This window comes from Chroicocephalus ridibundus, chromosome 3, assembly GCF_963924245.1.
Source record: "Chroicocephalus ridibundus chromosome 3, bChrRid1.1, whole genome shotgun sequence".
Classification (NCBI taxonomy): Eukaryota; Metazoa; Chordata; class Aves; order Charadriiformes; family Laridae; genus Chroicocephalus; species Chroicocephalus ridibundus.
Genome location: NC_086286.1, coordinates 85627473 through 85650558, shown reverse-complemented (window position 1 = coordinate 85650558; position 23086 = coordinate 85627473). Strand labels below are relative to the sequence as shown.

The 23086-nt window shown below is 38.3% G+C and overlaps 1 protein-coding gene across 3 annotated transcripts in view; it reads left to right on the top strand.

The window, feature by feature from the left end:
- The window catches only part of FUT9 (fucosyltransferase 9), a 113793-nt gene that overhangs the window by 27813 nt on the left and 62894 nt on the right, over nt 1-23086 (top strand). The window contains exon 2 of one of the 3 annotated variants that reach the window (XM_063329942.1): nt 14840-14921. The exons of the other annotated variants lie outside the window; for them this stretch is intronic. The gene's annotated coding sequence lies outside the window, so the exon portion shown is untranslated. The remainder of the gene's footprint in view (nt 1-14839; nt 14922-23086) is intronic. 3 annotated transcript variants of the gene reach the window in all.

Below are 23086 nucleotides of genomic sequence, written 5' to 3'. Positions count from 1 at the left end.
TTTTTATTCTAATGCTAACTTTACTTAGTTCTAATTTTCAGGAATTCTTATTCTCCTTCCATCCCGTTTTCCCATTAAATTATATAATTAATTCTACTCTGTCATGCTTTTCTGTCAGTTCTTCCTCTCTGTGCTTCGCGTCATGTAGCTTCCATGCTCTTTCATATTTCTTCTAATCCCTCAGATCATGGTCATATAGCTACTTACTTCTGTCGTTACTGTTTTCAGTTTATCCAGGTCATCGAATTCTGGTAAATCCAAAATAGAAATGATAGTGACTCCGAGTCCACTGATGACTGGTCACATCCTCACCAGGGTTAATAACAGTAACAATATTTCCGAGGCAGTGACCACAGGTCTGGCTCGATTTCTGGGCTGCAGGAGGAAATCACTTTCTGGAGCGCTTTGAAGCACATGCAAGGAACCACAATGCTTTGATGAAGCTGAACCCAAAAAAGAGATGGCTGGCTGTTAGCCAGCAATCTAAAATTGTGTTCACACCCTTTCTTATTGAAACTAAAGCCTATGCACACCGTAGGAAATTTGCAGAGCAAATACTAAATTAGCGTGCAGTCAACGTGTACAGTGACAGTGCTGATGACCACTTTTTATTACTACTTTTTTTACAGGTAACGGCACTTACAGATTTAGTCACCATCATTATAATTCTTGACAGTAATTGTCCCACTCAGTTTGTGTGCAGGTTTTAAATTGAGACATTATCTGTTGATGAATAAATGTTCCACTAACATCTCAATTATATCAATTGTCACCGCATGCAATTATGAATATAATCGTATGCATGAATAGTTGCACTGCCATTAAAAATTTGTGAAAACTGGATAACTTAGAAAAATAACTGAAGGCCTGTCATTTTATCTTACTACTTTTCACAGCTAACATCGTTCTAGGAGTTTGGACTCTGCAAGGATTCGCAGGAGTTTGTTGTTTGTAGCATATCATGGCTGAACCATTTGATTTGAAAAATACCTTCATAGTACTTGATTGTGGCATACATTTTAATTTTCTGATTGAATAACAGATATCCATAGCCTCTTTCAGAAAGGTAGAATCTCATTTGAATTTTGAGAAATGTGTAGGAGAAAGAAAGAAGGCAGGAATAATAATATAACTTCTTATTCATAAACTTAATGACAAAATAAAACACAAAATATGTTATAATTAATAATATTTGACTGAGTCCTTGAAAGATGTTTTTTACAGCAAGAGGTCATGACTCAAGTTCAAAGTTATAGCCCAATTCCCAACTGAACTGAGAAGAAGCTTGGAACCTCAATTAGCAAAAAAGTAGAAGTTTTCCTGTTTGAATTAAGGATATGATAGGTACTTAGTGGAATACATTAACTAAATTATCAAGATGTCTATCATCCTTCAGTTTAAGTATTTCTTTTATCTCCCATTTTTACTCTGATATATTTGTAAAAAGTAACCACAAGCCCTCTCACTCTCATCTTTGTTAGGCCTCTTAACTTTTCCTAAAAATCAGCCAACCCTCTTCAGATCATCATAGTTCGGCTTTTCACATCCTTTTCCTCACTGAATAAATTCTACCTAAATGGGAGAGACTGAAATCTCTACCAGGCTTCAAATGTATGTGGGGACAACTTTACCAGGGAGACTTTTATTTCCTGAGATACAAATATGGCCTGATATAAACAGGAAAAAAAAAACGCTAAAAATATTAATTGTTTTTCAAACTGGGGTAAATATGGTGTCAGGTTTCCCCTGCAAAGGATCAAACCCAAAGATGATAGATAAATAAACACAGGAGGTTTAGGTGATCTTCAATTCCAGTTCTTCTAGTCCCTAGAAAGGGAAAATGCAGCAGTGTCAGATGTTATATAGATGTTACAAAAGCTGCTATTACAAGGAAGCTTTTGAAGGTGCGTGTTATAAAACAGATTCCAGAGCAGATAGATTTTCTCCTCTGAGACTGATGTTGCTATGAATGATATAAATCAGCTAAGAAATAGGAGAAAACTGAAAGAACCTTATTTTCATTCATCCAGCTAAGAATGCAGTTAAGTATAAAGGAATGTCAGAGAAAAAGATAGTCAGGTAAGGAAAAGAACAGCAGTAGATTTCCAGATTTTCAGTAGATTTCTTTTTCAAACGTAGAGTACAGAGAATTTTCTACTTTTTCTCCTAATTTTTTCCCAAGGGAACCGTCTTGGCAATTTGCTTTTCAGCAGCAAGTTCTGTAGCACTGAAGTCGCAGTAAACTCTTTTCAACACTTCCATTCAACCCTGTGGCCCACAGTAACTTTATTTAAACCACGGGACCCATCTGCCCTGCTGTAGTAAATGACAGGTCACTCACTGTCACCAATGGCATCAGGGTCTGGTTTCTTACCCTTGTTTGATTTACTTATAACTAACTGGAGAGATTACAAAAACTACGTTCTTAGATACATTTTCCAACATCAAATTCTATTTCACGCTGTAAGAGAATGCAAAAAAGAATACTAATCTGCCTACATATATTCCGTTGATGTTATGTTTTTAAACACAGAACGTAAAAAGAGAATGCATTTTTTTTTGTAATAGAGTATGGTAGACAAAAGGTTTATTTTTATATTCTTTCAGAAGAGCAGGTATTTCAGATACAGTTTTGACAAACTATAATTAATAACCGTTAAAATATAAAGGGAGCATAGAGAAGAAAAAAAATGTTAATCTCTTAGAGCAGTCATCACTTTTTTCCCTGGAAAATACTTGTAAAAATAGGTTTGATCCATTACTCTTGCAAATTGCAAAGAAAAAAAAGAAGAAGAGAGAAGCTGCTTGCCATATGCAAAGGAAGACAAATAAGTGTGACGTGTATTAACAAAAAAACCCACTGATCCACTCATTGCTGTAAGCACTTTTTTCCAGATTTTTCTAACGTCTCCTCAAACCCTTTATATTCGCTTTCACCGATATGTAAATTATGAGCCTCCTGGCCATTCCAGATGTTCTACTCCGGGCGCATGGTCTTGAGTGCTGCAAAGCTGATCTCCAGAAGTTATGCCATACCTCCGGGGGTCTTTGTGATACTGCCTGTTACCAGGAAAGACATTGCTATTGCTCTCAGAAACACTATATTCTCTGAAATATAAAATATACCGTAATGACAGTAAAACAACTAAAGTATAAAAATACCATAAAGCATGAAGTAAGAATTTTATGAGAAAATTCCACTATTTATAGAGTACATGTAAAATAAAGATAAAACTGAAATCAATATCTCTTTCATGCTCTGGGTTTTTTTTACAAAATTGCCTGCAGCTCACTAAAAACTTAGCAGAGAAAAGGTTTAAAATCAGAATCTAGTGGCTTCAAGTTTATTACATTAATCAGTCAATTATTAAATAATTCTACATTTTATTGAAAAATTAGCAAAAAAAGATCATTTAGGGAAGGTGTACTGTCTTTCAAAGATTTTTCTGCTGTAACAACACATCAAAACAAACAGCACCACAAAGCCTTTCTTTTTCTTCCCAGGTATTATTTTCTCCAGGAATCTGATTTTCCTGTGGGGGGCTAGGTGCTGCCAATCCTTATATTTTCCATATTCAGAAGCTTCCTGCACAAATAAGCATTACTCCCAAAGCACATGCCATCAGAAACCCACTTTGATAAACGTCATTCCTGGTTGCAGGAATGACCTTTGCAGGTCACAGCAACGCTGTGTGGCAAGAGGAACGGTCTTTCTGGCGGGAAAATGGTGAGCTGCGGGGCATTGTGAACTCTTCCAGCTGACAAGCAGCTACTGTGGTTTGCAGAGCGTTATTTCCAGTCTCAGCAGCTACTGAATTGGATTCAAAGTCGGGCTGTTTTTCTGAGTCTTTTGGTGGCTGGGGCCCAGGGTATCTAAACTGAAGTCCCGGAATGAAAAGAGTGATTGACGATTTTGTTGTGCTGGCAAATGGAAACCTTTACAGGGATGGTAAATCTTTTTAAATAGAAAACAGTGTTTTTGCTAGGGCCATTCTGAGACTGAGAAATCGACTCCTCCAGGAGGCAAGGACCAGCACAAGTTTGAGTGCCACCTTCCTTTCCAAGTGCAAATTGGATTTTCTTAACCTTTCCTTCTGTAACATAAACATTTAGACAAACAGTCAGACAAGCATTATATGTTGTAAAACAAAACATTGCACAGTAGACACATCTTCCCCTGGGGAGAGGAATGAAAGAATAAACATGTAACAAGCATTAGTCACATTGCTTAATGCACTACTGGAAGACAGTCAAATATTCATTGCGAGTATGCTATAAAGAGAAATATAAAGTATAATAAATGCACTATATAACTTGTCAGATAATCTACTGCATTCTGAATCACACCAAGTTAGAATGAATTTTAACACTAGTTCCACGTACAGTTGAGGAAGGCAGCAAAATCTTGTCAGAAAGACAATTTTGCATTCGTCTTACAAAGCGCAGGTACAAAAAGCATTCCTGACCTTTTTTTTATTAGAATTCCTTAGCAGCACCTGGAATTGGCAAATCATCAAAGGCAATCTCGATTGACAAACAGTAGAGAAATATCCTGAAGAAGAGAGGCCAGGATACTGTCCTCATCATCATCATCATCTGGCTGTTTCCTAGCAACCCTTTAGTACCGTCTCAGTTTTATTTCCATTTCCATAGGGACTGAGGCAAGAACAGTTAACAACTGCAGCAGGTAGACACAATCTGCCTAGAACGGAGAGCAGGCAGTGGAAGCTGAACTGAAGAAAGTTAGAAGTTACTTCTGTGCCCAGCAGAAAGTTCTTGGCAATGCTGCTACACAGGTGAAGCTGCCACCTCTGGTTGAAAGTTCGTACCTACAGTCAACCACTTGCAGTCTGTAGTTTATAAGCACTACTTGCTCATGATACTTAATTATTATTTAGATACATCCACAAATAAAACCCCTGCGCTCTTCAGCTGGCCTGGGGAGTGCCCTTCCAACCTTGTACATAATGGGCGCCAGGCCATTACACAAGTGTTTCATACCTCATGTTAATTAGACAGTGCAATAGGTATGGTAAGCATCGGTCTTTCAGAAACACAGATTAGTTCTTTGGCCATATGAATTGGAGAGATTAAATAAACCCCTCACCATCCTGAGTTCCTGTGTCACACCAAGGCAAGTTGATGGTGTCGAGTATTGAAAATTCATAGGTGGTAACAGATAGACACTGTGGTCTGTAACTGTGCTCTGCTGTCAGAATTAAATTTTCTGACATAATGGTAAAGATTATTTGCGCTGAAAGCAGCAGTTTTGCAGTAACTAGGTTCTAGAATAGAGACATTTTTTCTTAATGTTTTTATTTTGTATATTTTTTTGTTCCTTTGTTTGCTTATTTATTTTTCTTACATGGACTATTTCTCTGTTTCTCGTGGCTCCTTACCCTGTGGTATGGGATTATCAAACTGCATTAGAGGGAAGTCAGCTCTGTCACAATTCCTTCTTTAGGCCAGTCAGTGGTGATAGGTGAAGCACGTCACATGTTGCTAAGAGTGAATTCAACCTGTCACAGTTTTCTACTTTTCCTAACACTTGCTCGTGTGGTGTCATCTTTAATAGAATTTAACTTCTGATGTTGGTTCCACTACAGTCACTGGAAGTTGTTTAGTATCTTATTGTCGTAATGTGTAGGGACAAACAGAGACCAGGAGCCGTTCGCAGAACTGGACACAAGGGCAGCATGCAGCCAGACATGCTTCTCTAAGCGTTCCTGCACACTCTGCAGCATGATGGAGATACAGACCTAATTTTTTGACTGCACAGTTTAGGGGCCCACCTGTGTTTCATAGATCAGAATTGCAGAATTTTATGTGGTGTCTCCAGTGCCCATTTGATTCTGCCCATTTGACCTTGCTGAGTGGTTGAGAAGTCTAGGCAGAGTTGTTGCCATGGTATGAGGAAGAATCCAGCTGTATCATGCAGCTGCAGGGCTTCATTTCAGTGCTGAGCTCTATCGGCTATGCGTTCAGTCAATTACTCAGTATTGTGGTGCTGATGGTGTTATAGTGGTGACACAGGAGTTTGTACAGACTAGGCCAGAGCTTTCCTGAGGCTATGGAAAAGACAGAGCGGGTCAGCAAGTGTACTTTCCACCAGGGAAGATACACACGCTAGTAAGACAACTTAAAAATGGAGGGGAATGGGAGCAACCAATTCATTATAATATTTACAGGTGCACTACAGGAATTTCAATACATATGTGTAATGACTCTTACAATCTGTCACTGTAAAGACAGTAAATTATGCAAAACTCCGCCAGTCAGTGGCAAACCTTTCATAGACTTTGGGGATTCCAGGATTTAATCAAGTCATCTCAAGCGCCACAGAATTAATGCTTCTCTTTGAAAAGCAGTAATTCAGGCTTTGAGTAGGTAAAATGTTATACCCCTCCCTTGTAATGCATGAAGTGAGTCACAAATTTTAGGCTTAATTTTACCTTTCAATTAATGTTATATCACTTTTTATTCGTATACACTGTTTATATCAAAGGTGCAAATTCTGAGAAGGAGGTTTTGTAGAAAACTGTAGGCCAAGATGAAGAGCCTTGGATTTCTCTTGCTTCTTTGCCAGTTCTGGTTTTGTTACCCTCTTTGGCTTTGTAACACATCTTTAAATTGCCTCTTGTACAGAATCACTGAATAGTTTAGGTTGGAAGGGACCTCTTGAGAACACCTAGTCCAAATCGCCTGCTCAGGTTCATCCTCCTTTACCGTAACTGTGATCACAGACTACCACCTTCTCTGAGCATTGCAAGCACATCACCCATGCCCAACTCTTCCAAACGTTCTTCCATTGTAAGGATTTGTGGCTCAGTCACAGGCAGCCGTTGTCTCCATACAGGAGGTAACCCAGTGTAGGGCCTTTCCTGAGAGTCAGGTGTGAACGGGGGGCTGATACTTGTTATCCCCTGGGTAAAGCAGGGAGTATTAGCCACATCTGACTGATAAACCCCCCCTACCATTGCTCAGTCAGCATGGAAGGGTTGGGGGCTGTGTGGTCTGGGTGCAGAGTTGTGAGTCTGGAGGACAGCAGGAGGTAGGGGACCACCATGGGGGCCAGTCTCCGTGGTGCCCAGCTCAGGGCTCGAGGAGGTCTGAGCTCACTGCCAGGGCACTGGCAATGTGGGCCAGAGTGCTGGGGGCCAAAGGCAGCCATGGTGCAGGGGGGCAGTGCCCACACTGACAGGGTACAGCCCCGCAGAGCCCAAGCCAGCTGAGTTAAGGTGATGGCAACAGGCCCTGCTGACAGGCTGATGAACATCAGCCAAATCCAAGACAAAAATCCAGGGCCAAGGACAAGCCAGGAAATCTAAATAACTGTTCATCAGCAGGGCTGGAGACCCTGCAGCATCTCTAGAAGATGCTAAAATGGAGTCCTTGTTTGTGGGCAGGGTGGGGGTAGCCCTGGCGCAGTTGGGCTGGGACAGGCAGGTCCACCAATGCTCTCACAGCCCTGACAAAGATTCTCTTTGGCACCCAGCCCACTTTGGGATGTGTTGTGAATAATTAATGATAATTGGAGGGTGCAAAGTAAAAGAGCATCCACTCAAGCTGAGGAAAATTGAGCAATACCATTGCATTTTTGTTAACCAAAATAAACTCTGAGAAAAAATAAATTATAAGAGAATGGCTTGTTCTGGCAAAATGGATGTGATGTCAATGTAACTGCAAGGTGGTCTCGCTAAAGAGACATTTCTCGCATTATTTTGTACAAGCTTTACACAATAATTGCTGAAAGACTTCCAGTATTATTTAGAAAGTTCAAATGTACCTCTCTTAAAGTCCACTGGATTTTGGTTTAATAGTTTATTCCCTAGGGAGCTGAATTATTTATTGATTTGTTAAGGAGAACAATGATCTAAATGCAAGAACTGGAGTGTATGTAATTGAGATCCAATTGGAGGGATATTAACCGACTCACTAAATTTAAGTGCAGATACTTAAATTGGCCCCAAGATTAAAAGAAATTCTTTTTCAGTTAGATTCTTTCATTCCCAGAAAGTACGTTTTAAGAATGAAAGGGCATAACTTTTTCCTTTTTTTTTCTTTTTTATATCTCATTCTAAATTGGACAAAAGTGGCAGAGCAACAGAACGTATTTTTAAAATGACCCAGTGCTTCCTTACTTAAGACTATACACCCAGACTGTACTGTAAGTACTGCTATAGCTGATATGATTCACTAATATAGCTCTCCCAGCATGTCACATTAGAGCAGAAGTTCTAGGAGAGGAAAGTGATGAAGGAATTTCAAGACCTGGGAAAAAAATTGTGAATCAGTATGCTTTTTAGACTGAGCACTGGGAGAGTTCAGCACTTTTTGCTACAGTCAAGGAAAGAAATTTATTGTAAATGATATGCCATTAACCTTTAAAAGTAACTTTTCTTTAGCAAGAGTGGTTTTCTACCAGCACCTTATTATGCTATCAGTTCCTCTGAGTAATTGAGGCTGTTAAACTACCTCTTAAAAATTAATTTCTCTTGCTGATAATGGGAGCATCACTGGTCCCCGAAAGAATAAACTATACTTGAATTGACTCAGACTGGAATTATTGCCTTCTTCCAGTCCTGTGGTTTGTGAGTAAATAGTGAAAAAGTATTAGAGCTTTTTAAAAGAAAAGCGTTCTCATCTGTTTGGCTTCCACACGATCTAATTAGCTGAATTCCCAGTTGGGCAGTTTGAGCAGTTTTCTTTCTTCAAATCAGACGCTGTCAGTAGGTTGGTATCCCTCTAAATAGCTTGAGAGCCGTACGGTGATGCTTGCTTTGATGCTGCTTCCAAAGCTACTAGAATGCAGGCAAAGCAGTACCATGTATGATTAGCTAGGCTTTACATGTTGTGCATGGTCATTTATATACTATATATATATATAAAAGTGTATAAACATTTCTATATAACCTTGCACTGGTAAATGACAGGCTCATATGAATGTCTTCAGCGCCACTGAAAGAAAAGTCACTCCATGGAAGACATAAAGTGTGAACTTAGGTATGCTGTGCTAAGCTTAATTCTTCTCTGTATTTTCATCTGCAATTCCATATATATTCAAGATAGAATCTGACAACAATTTGTTTTACATAGTGACCTATGTATCTATTGGATTGGGTAAATTACAATAACAGTTATAAAATTTCCTTGAAAAAATAGTATGATTCTTCTCCATGTGAGGTCATACTTTTAAATCTCTTATGAGTAAAAAGAAAGAACAAATTCAGGCTCAGGGAATACTGATATTAAAAACTTCCCTGTTTCTAACACGTATTCATCCTCCTTCCATCTCCCTCCTTTCTCTCTTTCCCTGTCCAGTTCTATCCCTTACTTTGTGGTCTTTGTGTCCTCTTTTTTTTCCTTTCCTCACCATATGTTGTTTTCTCTGTCCTTTACCTTTGTTCATTTTCTTTGTCTCTCTCCAGGCTACCTGGTGAAAAAATTTATTAGCAGCGTAATTTGGACCTACTCAGCTAATTTTGCTGTAAGGTTGCCAGAGATATGTGGAAATGCTCTTGTGCATGATCAGAGAAATGGTCATAATTTGTTCTTGTGGTTCCAGCTGTTGTTTTTAAAGTATTGATCTCCTGTTTGTTTGAGGCAAGCAAAATGAGAGTTAATTAGAAGCTTGGGATTCTCACGGTCCAGACCCTAATTTAAAGCACCCTTGCGTGTGGTGTGTTGTAGTTGACGGAGATTTATTTCTGTTTTGTCTTCCACTTACGGTGGATTGATTATAGGGCCTCTCCTTGTCTTTAGTAAAGGATAAAACAAGTTTATATTCCACAGGTTGCAGCTTTGTTTGACTGGTCAAAAACCGTAAGTGCAAAAACTCCCGCAGTCTTAAATCTGGTTATAGAACTTGTCAAAGAAGATTCTTAGTGAATGTGGATAAAGGCACTATCACCAGCATTCTTCATAATTGGATATTTCTTTTGACTGATCTGATTTATGTTTGCTTTGAAACCCAAACCAAGATACTATGCAGAATTTTAAAAAAACTTTTTAGTAAATAGGAAAAAAATCCAAAGCAATATATTTGTAGATGTTTTAATTTGTAGATATCTAGATATTTTATATTTGCTTTATTTCATTTTACTTTATTTTTGACTCTTTAACACACTCTTCTCAAGCTAAATTTTAAACATGTAGATTACAAGGCAATGGCTGTAGCCCTGTGTTGGAAAATGACATTCTTAATTTTAAAACCCAGTGGTTAAAAGGTAATTAAAGCAAGAACGACAAGACTTTGCATGTCTAGTATACAGTACAGTATTTTTGATTTTGAGTGAGCATGGAATTCAGCCTCAGGAACAGCCCTAAAGCAGCTTGCTATCTGCTCCACTTTGACCTTAGGAACATCTAAACTTAAAGACAGTATCAGAGCCTAGGACCAGAACTGCAATCATTGTATCCATGCCTGGAAGATACCTGCTTTCCTTAAAACACTAAACCATGTTAGAGTTAGTTGATTTGATCAGCTTTTAAAAAGTGAGCCCCCTTCTCTTTTGCTTTCCTCCATTCTCTGCACTGCTTCTGCACAGTTGCAGTACAGTAAAAGAAGAAAAAAAAAAAAAAACAAACACCCAAGTCAGTACTGATTCTTCTGTGGAGCAGTTCACTAACACTTACTGTCATATTCATTTTCATGTGGGTAACAGGAAACACTGGGATTTTTGCCCTAAAAGAAATTTATGAAGAATACAAAACGGTAAAGCACATAAGAGAACGGAGTTTTTTCATCATTTTTTACTTTACTCTTGTTTCACTTACTAAGATTGTAGATTCAAACACCCATGGTAGGGAATCAAGATTCAGCAATAAGAAGTATAATTTATTTGGAATATCTAAAGAAACGTGACTTCCTGCGAAGAAATGAAAAGCTTCCGCCAAACTATAGACCAGCTCTAACGAAAATGTATCTTACTTCTTTCCAGCTTAGTTTGCAAGCTGATAGCCATTCCTTGTCATTCTCCTTTCTCGAAGAACAGCTCTTAAAAAAATTAATTCTTCTGGCCAAACCTGTGGAAGATGGAATAGTTTCCGAAGGAAAAATTCAAATGGCTGTGATTAATGAGGTCTCCTGATTCCTGGTGTCATATTTGAAGCAATTACCATCCTTATTTATCACTTCCAGATTTTTTCTGCCTTAGTAGCAGAAGTAAATGTATATTATCCTCTTAGTTGTGACACCCTGTGTCTCAGCATATCATCCTAAACTGAAATGAATGGCTTTTGTGTTAATGTCATAGGTTGTGAACTGCAGGAACTCAGAAGACGATGCACTTTCACTTGTGTTAGCAGTAACAGCCAGCAGTAGGTCATTATGTATAGGAAGGCAAGAACACCTTCAAAAGCCACTGTTAATCGGTTAGAGCCTTGATTCCATACTGATATAATGAAACGAAAATAAGGCTCAAGCACGTCTTTCAATGGCTAATTACTGATACCGAGAAGGCAGCATGAGCAGGAAAGCAGTAAAAGACCCATCCCACGAACAATATTTTCATAAAGCAGAGGACACTGGGCATCTAGACCATTCTATGATTCTATCTGGGAGCAAAATTGCCTGGAGAAGAAGTGGTGGGTGTCTCACATGCACAAAATCAAAACAAGAGAAAACTGGAGAAGGAGGAGAATCGTATCGCAGTCCACCCAGCATGCTGTATGACAGCTCACAAACTATGTTACATGTTGAGAACCTCAAGGAGTAAGACTGCGAGAGATGTGGAGAAAGAAGCAGCTTTCAGACATCTTTTGTCATCAGTGGGTTACCTGAAATCCTTGAGCATCTCAGCTGAGCCGCTATTTTAGAGGGCTACTGTTGTCAACCGCTTCCATGAGCTATCATAGCACATATGTATATTAATTGCCAAAGGTGTCAAATAAATCCTTCTGCATCTTGGCTTTCTTCAACACGACAGCCTACACAGAATGTGTTTTTACTTTGTTATAGGCTGCTATACTTCAAGTGAAAAAACATACCGGGTTTGTGCCATTGACTTACACCCCGTGCATCCTACTCATGCCAGTAGATTTATGCGTTACTGTCAGTAGGCGCAGATCATAATCATATATTTCCCCCTTTCATTTTAGTGGAGTAAATTAATGTGTCTGATTAAAATATCTTCACAGACTGACAGGGACAGCAGTATCACTACAAGGGAGGTTCTCCTCGTGTTTGAAAATTACCTGAGGGGTTTCAGATGGTCTTTTAATTAATTCATAATAACTTCTGAGTACAAATGACAATACAAAATCAAGTTATTGAGACAAAATGCCTGCATGCCGTTTGAATTTTATTCAGTAATTTGACAGGCCTACTGAATTGGGATTGTCTCAGCATATGGCAAAGGTTCAAGAAATTTCCAGCATAGAATAGATGACTGAGATGGAGTTTTAGACATTACACTACTTGAGACATTAATCTATTGGAACATACATATTACTGCAGGCCTGATTTTAAAGAATGTGTGTTGCCCTTGTTTCATCATTACCTGTACATTTGAAAGATGATACCAAAATTACCTTTGGGAATACATCTACAGGCAGATCTTTACACCTAGTTTGAACATACTGAAGGTGTCTGCACAGTGGGCAAGTACAATTATACACGCAAAGCAAATAGTGAAATGTTACATGTGCAAATTTATTTTAAAATTAGATTTCTGGCAAGTACATGAAAAAGGATTGAGAATGTGTTAGAATATCTGAAAATAATTGCCACTAAATTTAATCAGTTACATGGAATGTGAAGAAGTCAACCCAAGGTCAGCTCAAAAAGGAAATGAACAATTTAAGCAGCCATTGCACAGGACCAGATGGCATGACTGGGAGGTTAAAAACAAGAAAGGACAGAGTTCTTCATAGCTGTATTAATTTGTTCATGTATGTATACTAGAATCATGTAAATGAAAGGTTCGCTTTAATTATTTATAAATTAAATGTATTAATTTCCTAATTGCTGAAGGGAAAGAATGGAGATAAGAGCCTTAAGATACACATGAATTTTTTCCATTCCTATGAACAAAAGACCCTATTTTTTCTTCAAAATTTTCATATTGTTTATAGACATCTGCAGTTCTGCAGGCTCCCCCTGCTCATTTCAGAGTGTAAAGAAGAACATGCAGCCTACATGTCTGCTCCTGCCGCTTCCTACTAGACTCTTCACAGAGATCTTCAAGGTTATCTCCATCTTATATCTATTTATCCTACATTTTAATAGAGATAGGAAAATGCTCATCTAAGAATTAATCATGCGTAATTTATCCTTGCCTATCAGGTTTCCCTTCAGATTATCAGTTCCCCTTGTTGTGTTCATCTCATCATCTCACATCTGTACTCCAGACAATAACTCTCTATATTCCTTGAAACTATCCTTGACTTTGCTGCCACTTAAGACATTTGTCTTTCTTGACACTAAAGGACACTGCATTTGTAATTTATCCACTCCTCTATTAATGAATTAATAGCTTATAGTTGTAAGGGGCTAGAAGCCAAATGCTAGTCAGAGATGTCTGTAAGAGCATTGGATCTGAAGCCAAGTACTGCTTTGGAAGGTAGCGTATAAGATATGGGAGAAATAGACCCTGTTTGAATAAAGCAAGACCAGCAGCACCTTGGTCCTTGATGTTTTAATATGATTAGACTGTTATGTAGGATGATAATTTTCAAGGAAGACCATCTGATAGAGATGAATGATAGTCCAGTGTCTATAGAAGTAGCCTAGAAACCAGGAAAGCAAAGTCCTTCTGGGTCTCATCTTCCTACCCATAAACAGGGACTTATAGTAAGCTCCTGCTCACTGAGATAAGTAAAATAGGCATAAATACAGTCCAGAAACTAGGGGGAAGTGCTGATACTGCTCCTGCATTGTTACTGTACGTGTGAATGTGTGGGTGAGGGAGGAAGCTATATAAATAACTATGATAGGAATTTACAGAAAATGGCTTCTCCAATGGAAAAGGCTTTTAATCACTGTTATAAGGGTGAGATTGGAGAAGTGGCTTGTCATTTAAGAGTCCTTTTCTATGATTTGTATTATCACTTAGTCAGTTCACTAGCGGTGTTTACGTTCCCTAATAGGTTGACATTCCTATTTAATATCGGTGCCTTAAAAATCAGGCATCTTAATCCAAGCAAGACTCTTTGCGCAGCAGTTTAGACATCTTGTGAGGGGAATTAGCTCTTACAAAGAGTTCAAATCATAGGATAATTCAGGATGGAAGGGGCCTCAGAAGATCTCCGGTCCAACTTACCCTTTCTCAGGGCTTTATCCATCTGGGCCTGGAAAACCTCTAAGTATGGAGGCAGCACAACCTCTCCAGGCAACCCATTCCACAGTCTGGCTGCCCTCAGCAGAAAATATTTCTCCTTATAACTAGTCTGAACCCCTCTTGTTTCAACCTACACCCGTTGTCTCTCATCCTTCCACTGTTCATCACTGTAGACACTAGCACCAACTTCTCAATGATTTCCCTGTAGCTACTTGTGGGCTGCTGTTTGGTCCCTCCAAAGCTGCCACTTCTCCAGCTGGGGTCCCTTAACTTCTCCTCACAGAGAAAGTGCTCCAGCTCCCTGAGCATCTTGGTGGCCTCTGCTGGGCTCTCGCCAGGTTATTGATGTCTTTCCTGGACAGGGGTACGGAGAAAGAGGGCAGGAGAAGGAAAAGCTTCAAAAATGGACAAGGATGATGTTGTCTATTACATATTGAGTAAAGGAGGGTAATCACTTCCCTTGATCTCCTGGCTGAGCTCCTGTTAATACAGTCTCACACACTGTTGGCCTTTGCTGCCAGGGCACACTGCTGTCTTACGTTCAGTTTGCTGTCTTCCAGGATTCCCAGGTCCTTTTCCACAAGCTACGCCCCAGCCAGTCATCTCCAGCCTGCATCATCGTAAGGGGTTCTTCCTTCCCAGGTGCAGTATTTAGCATTTTCATTGAATTTCAAAGGTTCCTGCTGGCCCATTCCTCCAGCCTGTCTAGGTCCCTCTGGATGGCAGCCCCGCTGTCAAGTGTCCTCAGTATGGTGCCATCTGCAAATTTAATGAGAGTGCACCTCATCGCCTCCTCCAGGTCACAGATAAAAACGTTAAAGAGGACAGGTCCCCATTTACACCCCTGTGATGCTCATTTTTTATTGTCCTTCAAACAGAGTATGATCTATCAAATGCCATCCTCTGAGTCTAACCCTCCAGCCATCTTTTTATCCATACAGTTTTCCACCCAAACAGACATAATGTCCTAACATCCTAACAAATGTCCTAACTCCCAAAAGCCTTGCTAAAACCCATGCTAATGACATCCACTGCTCTCCCCTTGTCCACAGATCCATTCACTTTACTATAGAAGGCAATCAGGTCAGTCACGCTTGATTTACCATTTCCCTCCATCGGCTCTAGAAGTTTACATGGATTACTGCTTAGATTAGATGCTTTTATACTGCTAAAATAAGATTAAACAAATTCTAAAATTGGTCTTTCATACTTCTAGAAGTTTTTATTCATGTTGCCCTTTGTAAACATAGCACTGTTTTCCTCACCAAGTGTTCGAACACTGTCTATCAGCTCTTACAGCAAATGACATAAAGAGGTTTCAAGTGATAAAATGTGGCAGTGCTTTCAAAAAAGAAGGGCTTTTGACAGACTGGATAGTAATTGCAGCATCAGGTATCCTGCCAGTTCTATGTTGGCTCCTCAATACAACTCAACTTGGCAGAGCTAGCATAGGCACAAAAGCTGATTAGTTATGGTTAGAATTTTTTTCAAGTTTGCCACTTTATCTTCCATTAGAACAACTGATAAAGCTCCCATTGCCTTTTGTGGAAACTAGGTTATGCCATTAGAACAATTCAGAAAATCCGGCATGTCTCATTTGGTTTTGAGGGGCTTGAGAACAGTGGCTTAAACTGGAAATTGGGTTGTTCTGAAAGGACAGAGACAGCTTTACTCAGAAAAAGGCTGTTCAAAATCTAGAAACTAATTTCCAAGTCTAGAATAGAGAATTTATTTGCCCTTGTGAAATAGGATCTCTGTAATACATTTGAGGAGAGTGTAAGGACAAAAATTTAGCCAGTGCATTTATCTGAGAAGTTGTTAAGAACATTTCAAGCTTAGACCTATTTTCTAGCACTTGATAATACAAAACCCCCCAGATTCCAAATTGTATTCTAATAAAAAAGATAGGTTTAGCGTTTCTGAAAATGTTACATACAGACAAAAATAACCTGCAATCAGAATGATGTTGCCAGTGCCAATGCAGTAGGTATTACAGTCCAGAAAATATTACATATTTTGGACTCTCTAACCTCATCTCTCCCAGGAATCTCTGTTTCTGCAGGCTGTTGGATAGGTCAGACTGGTAAGGAAGCCTCTTCAGACTATATAACTTTAATATAGTTTGTTTTCTTCATACTCAGCAAACTGAGTTCTATCCCATTTGCCAGTCTGCAGGTGCTGTTTCCCTATTAAGACAAACAATCATCTTCATAAGATCATTAGAACAGATATTGACTTAATTTTTTTGTGTATATGCAGCTAAGTACCAAATAAGACTCAAAAGCTTAAATTGTCTTTATACATCAAAGGTGTCTAGTTCATAATTCCAAGGAGGGGTAGGCTGAAAACGCAACTCCTAGCTCTGTTACCCAAAAGAATTAATACTGGGGCTCAAAACCTCCCTCACAAGGAAATATTTGAGGAAGTAATCTATCTAACAGAGGGAAAGTAAAGAGGCTGACCTATAACATAATAATGAAATAGGAGTATGCAATAAGAGAGGGCTAATGGATGCCACGTTATTTATAACTACAGCAGAAACCACTGGCTACCGTTTATAGATGGGCACATTCAAAGTGGAAATACGAGACACATTTCTATCGGTGAGAGAAAATAACCATTATGTCAATTTATGAAGGAAAGTAGTAGATTTTCTGTCCATCATACATTTTAAAATCAATATTGGTTTCTTTCTAAAAGGTGTACTGTACTCAACCACAAATTATTGGACTTCATGTAGATGTTACTGGGTGAGGTCTTACCGCCTGTGTCACATCACAGGTCACACTAAAGGACTGCACTGTTCTCTTCTGCCCTTAAAATCTATGAAGTGATCAGTGACTGTTACAGGATGGCAGTCGTGGAAAAAAGTAATGATTACTTATGGCGGAAAGGAAAAAGAGATGCGATGTGATATGATAGGCACATTCAGTCAATACCAGCCTATGGAGACTTCCAATACTCATAAGGCAAAAAAGTGACCATATCTCCCCACCCTGTGCTTTCCACTTTTAGATTCAAATTCAGTATTTTATCATTTTCAGTCTCCGGCATAGAATGTAATGTGTTCGGCTAAGATGTCATTTCATTTAATGGAAATAGACACAAGTACTCTGGCATTTTAATATGTATAAACAAAGGGTGCTTTTCCTTCCTGCAGTTTGCGATCACCGCTCTGTTTTACCAGTTTTCTGATGTGTCCTTTTCCCTCTGAATAACGTTTCTCATTTCTCATTTCCCCCTCCCCCCAACAACCTTTGGACTAATGCATTATTAACAACTTTGCATTGACTTATGATTTAAGGAAAAGACGGCTGAAAAATTACAAAAAGAGATTTATTATTGAATGATGGAACTCAGCACCTCTTGCAGTCATGAGTGCAGTATGATCTCTTTTGCACGCTACATGACACCAATAGCTTCTCCAAGAAACAAATGAAAGAAATTTTTATTATTTTGTTTTGAGGTTGGAATTAAAGTTGCATTTGAGATTCATTATTCTTTGCTTTCCGAAATCTTTTGCATGTCTTGGGACTCAGAGAAGTACTATTTTTTTTTGAAGAATAAAATTAAGAATTAGCGTCTTGTTCAGACAGAAAAACTCTGAAAAGGCCACTGGGTGACCTTGTATATTATGTGCTATTTTAATTAATTTAGCTGTAAATTAGCCTTCAGGATTTCCATGCAGTCTGTCTAAAAGGTCAGTAGAATACTAATAAATTCTCTTTTCTTTAGCTATTCTACGTACAGTAGGCTGTGTAGTGAGAAGTGACTGGACTTCCTTTGAGACATTTACTCCAATTTTTCTCATCGGAACTATGTATTACGTGGAGTTTAAGGGAAGTGCACGTTTTAAAAATATGAATAAGGTCTGGATGCTACTTGTGAGCAACCTCAATTTTGTTTTCATGATGAATATCAATTTTTCTTATTGAGTGCAGAGCTCTGTGACAAGACGCTAGTGGAAGATGATTTTTTTAATTTTTTTTTAAATATATATAATTCCAGGATCCTGAGGGGAAAGGAGACAGGAGGATGGAAGGAATATCCATCCAAAGGGGGGTTGGACTAGATGACCTTTAAAGGTCCCTTCCAACCCAAAACATTCTATGATTCTATGGTTCTATGATCTCATCTGTCTCTGTGACAACATGTTGCTGGATGGGGAAGACTCTTTCTGGCCCAATCTCATTCAAAAACCTCTGTTTCAAAAATTAAGTACATAGGCTACCCCTCTGAGTTGATTTCTTTTCATGTTTACTTCAAAAAAAAATTCTGAAGCAGCTGTATAAAAGGATTTTGTGTATTCTTGGGAATTACTTTAGATTACATTCTTATCATGATGTGCAGTTATATCACACCAAAATGCTGTCAGTCTTAAAAAAGCTGACAATTCAGACATGATTTATATAACTGTAGGTAAAATGCTACAATATTATTCTGTGGCATTGTATCAGAGATGTGTAGATTAAACGATTCTTAATAATATGCTTTGCTATAGTACATGATGACAGGTCTTCTTATAAGGATTATGAAGTTATTGTATGTATCTATGCTGTTACTATCTACATAGAGTGACATGCCATTAAACTGCCAAAGTAAGATGTAGCTCCTCTGCCTGGTTTCACACCAAAAGAATTCATAGAACCCCGTGAAAAGCTGGGCAGAATTGTTTTGCCTTCATTTAATCTTAAAACCTTTTTATTTCCACAACATGGATTGCAAAAAAAAAGAAAAGAGGGATGAAAAAGCTGCATAAAACCGTGATCTGTGTCCTGGTAGATTAGGAACCCGTATAGTTCAAATTCTGAAGGACTAAGCTCAAAGAATACGCAAAAGTACATCAATTAATAAATTATCAAATACTTTCTATAATTTTTGTTGGTAATCATAACTTTACTTAGCATCTGTAATAATGATTTGGAAAACGAGATATTCATAGCTGTTACTATCAAGAGTATCAAGAGAGAAACTGTGACCTTGTGAAAGCTGATAAATGTGTAAAAAAGATCATAAATTCTTCTTGGAAGAAAAAATGATCTAAGAAGACATCACCCTAGATGAGATTACTTAGTAGAAAGGAAATACTTAAAAAGTTGTGCGATCAAAATACGAGTCGTCAATAATTTAAATATGATACCCATTTTTAAAAAGCAGTTTCAGATGGGTCATATATCCAAAAGTAGGGGCTTAAAGACCAATGAGAACACATTGTCTTACTGTACGCATGAGCAGTAGCCCCAGCTTAAAGCATACTACAGTGCTTTCAGTCCTGGGTGTTTGATTACGAAGATATTGGTACTCAAAGGAGAAAACAGCATAAGCATCCTTGTACGCTGTATAGCGCTGTAGGGTAGCCATCTGTGTCACAGCGCTATTTCAGCCAGCACTAGGAAGGGTATGTCTGCAGCTCCCTGCTGCATCACGGAGAGGTTCCCGCTCCAACAGGTGAGCTCCAGAACAGGAAGCACCGGAGTGGCAGCATCAGTTTAGCCAAGTGGCTGAGTAACTATCACTGTAAATCAGAAGAGTAAAAACACCTGGGGATGTTTTGTGCTATTGAAAGCATCAAACTAAGACCACTAAACAAAGGAGAGAGGTGAGTCACATGGGTGTTTGATGACTTGCCACAGATTTCTTTTCTAACAGCTGTCAAAAACTAGGCTAAGGCTTTTCTTAGTACTGACCTTACTCTGGTCAAAATGAACACCACCTTTCTTCTTTGCTTCTGCTTCATATGCTTTGTTGCCAGTGCCTTTGTACTCGGGGATTCAGAATTGGTTGTACTGAACTGTCTTGAGCTGATCTTCTCATGCCCTTTTCTATTGAGAGGGAATATTTACGTTTTGCTGAACTTCAAAAATAATAATCCTGAAAATGAAGGGAAGACTGGAATACAGGACACATCAGCCCTAGTAAAACAAGAAAGTCACATCTCTCACTGCTCAGTTTTTAGCATGTTCCCTGGCTTGATTTTGTCTGGTGCTAAGAAACGTTGAAACATGGTTCAGGGTCTTGCAAAACATACAGAATCAGTTCAGCTGACCATATTGATAAATCTGTCCCATTTCAGGAGAAATATGTTTGTGCATAGCCATGTGGGTATAAGCCATCTTCAGGCTTTGGCTTGGTTTTTGTTCTATACATGTGACCTTAGATTCATTGCCATCAGCTCTTTCTTGAATCAGATACTTGAATTGGGTCTTCAAAATCTGACCTTATTCCTCCCATCCTGGGTTAGAGATCATTTGGAGAGGAGGAATCTGGTTGTGCTCATGGTTTTGACCAGAGATTTCATTCCTGAATGCAGAGCATTTCCCTAAAAAAACATTTAATTGAATGTGTTGTTTCACCAAACAGGTTTGGTTCTGACAACTCCTGATTTTCTTAAAGAAAAATATTAAATCCAGATCTGCTCCAAAGAGCTTCCTGTTTTGTTCCAAGAGCAAAACATTACTTACCTTTGAATTATAGGTTCTTCCTTCTCTCTGTCCATATTTACTCTAGTTTTATTGTGTGCAGAAAGCAAAAAGGTATTTTTCACTATATCTTTTTTTGAATCATGCACTATACACTTATTTCTAAGTATTATTGATCAGCAACAGCTCAGCCACAGCTCATCATTTTGAAAAAGGAAATAAAATACATAAGGTCTTCACTAATGCTATTTTATGATTGAGCATTTATACACACCCAACAGTCAGAAGCTGGCTTTCAAAGTTGTTGCAACACTACCATGTCCTAATTTAAGACCCATTTTGGTGAAGCCATAGGCATATGCTTACATGTGCACTGTCAAATATGACTCTAATGTAAGAAATACGGAAAATACTAGTCCAGTCCAACAACTACTTCCATTAATCTGCTATGTTGAAGTCAGAGGTCATTCCTTTACACAGCCCTAATGCTGACTTAATGTCTAAGGACAACATCCTTATCTACCAGCATTTGCAATACACAGCATCCAAAATTAGAGTAGCACATGTGTTCTCTTCTAATGTCTCTTTTGTTCTGGTGACCCAGTATTTCATACCTCCTCCAGCAGTTCTCGTTCCTGCCTTTCCATCTCTTTTATCTACTAGTTCTTTCCTCTTGCCTTACAAGACTTACTTGACTCTACTACTCACGGCAAGTCTTGTTAAAAGTAGTTTGGTAATCACAAAAACTATACTAGGTTGTTTCTAAATCAAGTTCTACCCTTTGTAGTGAAGTCACTTTACAGTTTAGATCTAGATCTAGAGCAGATCTACAGTGGAACTACAAGACCTACAGTCTACATCTAGTTCCACCTAGGTGCCTCAGAACTGAACTTAAACTCCCTTGGTTGCCAGCCAACATTGGTCGTAATGTTGGTTCTTAAGGAGCATGTCTCCTCCTCCACTTCAGGAGATTCTCCTCATTCTTTCCCTAAATTTCCATGAGATTAAAAAAAAAAAATAAAATATTGTGGTTGGTTCTACTTGTATCTGTTTTTGTCTATGGATCACCCTGGACAGGTACTTCCTTCATTCTCCTCCTTCTGAGGAGCTGAAATCTTTGTTGCTTTGAAGTCTCTTTATAGATAAAAGTAGTGTATTTAGGAGTCCTGGTAAATAGATGCGGTTTGCCAGGAGTAGCATAGCATAGCTGGTATAGAAAAGGAACCTTCTGAACTTTCACATCTTCATTAGCTTTATCTCTGGTACTTGCTAATCCAAAGATGATGGAATTTATATTCACACATGGCTCAAGGCTTCAGAAAATACCCAGAAATAGAGAACTATGGACACATCCTAGTTTCTCACATTTAATCTCCAATCCCATTTTCATATTCAAATAATAAACTTACCAGTACACATACCTTGGTTTCATATGCATCTTTTATCAGTACACACATCTAGAGAGAATATATATTAACCATAAAAGAGATCAGTTCAGAAATTGATTATCTTAAACAAATTTATTATTTTATGACTGATAGAATTTACCCTGCACTACTGAAGAAAATGAAGTTTTGCCTTATACTCTCCCGAGAGCAATTCTGTAGGCTGTGTCAGTTAGTAATTGGGGGAAAATGAGGAGAATTCGAGTTACATATCAGAACAGGCCAAAGATTTCAATGAGACTGTAATGAAATAATAAATAATGCATTTTAGCACATCAGTCATGGCAGTAACTTAATTCACATCATGTCCATACAACTGGAGTATTCCACAGCCTCAGAAGTATTGATCTCAAAATTTTATGGAAATAGAGTTTACATTATATTTATTCAGAGTTTAGTTTATATTTATTTCTCAGAGAGCCAGTTTATTTGAAATTTACCGATAATATTCCAGGAGAAAATTGTGATTGATAATTATATGTTGATATGGATTATTTGAATAAAAACCTTATTTGTCAAAATATATGCTATGAAATATGGTGTAAATTAACCCAGATCAGTTACACTAATAACTGTTGGCTCTGGACTGGAAGAGAACTTCAAGAACAGCAAAAAGAACAGTCCTGGATATAGAATACACAGCATGCACAGTGAGATTTAATTTTAAAGGGTGAGTGGTTTCTTTCTCTGTTGGTTACCCTTCGGCATGTTCAACTAATGCACTTCCCTATCTGCCCACCCCTTTCACTGTTCAAGGCTTTTTCTCCTGATGCAGAATGAAAATTGCAAGGCTTTTTGAATAGTGAAGGGAGTCTATTTGACAACAAGTCTAAAATATTTTTAATAATCCACACTACTAAAGGAATCTTATTTCTATCAAGTTAGAAATATATATGTTGTATTGTAAGCAAAATGCAATCAGTTTCTGAAATTTCTTCCAAGA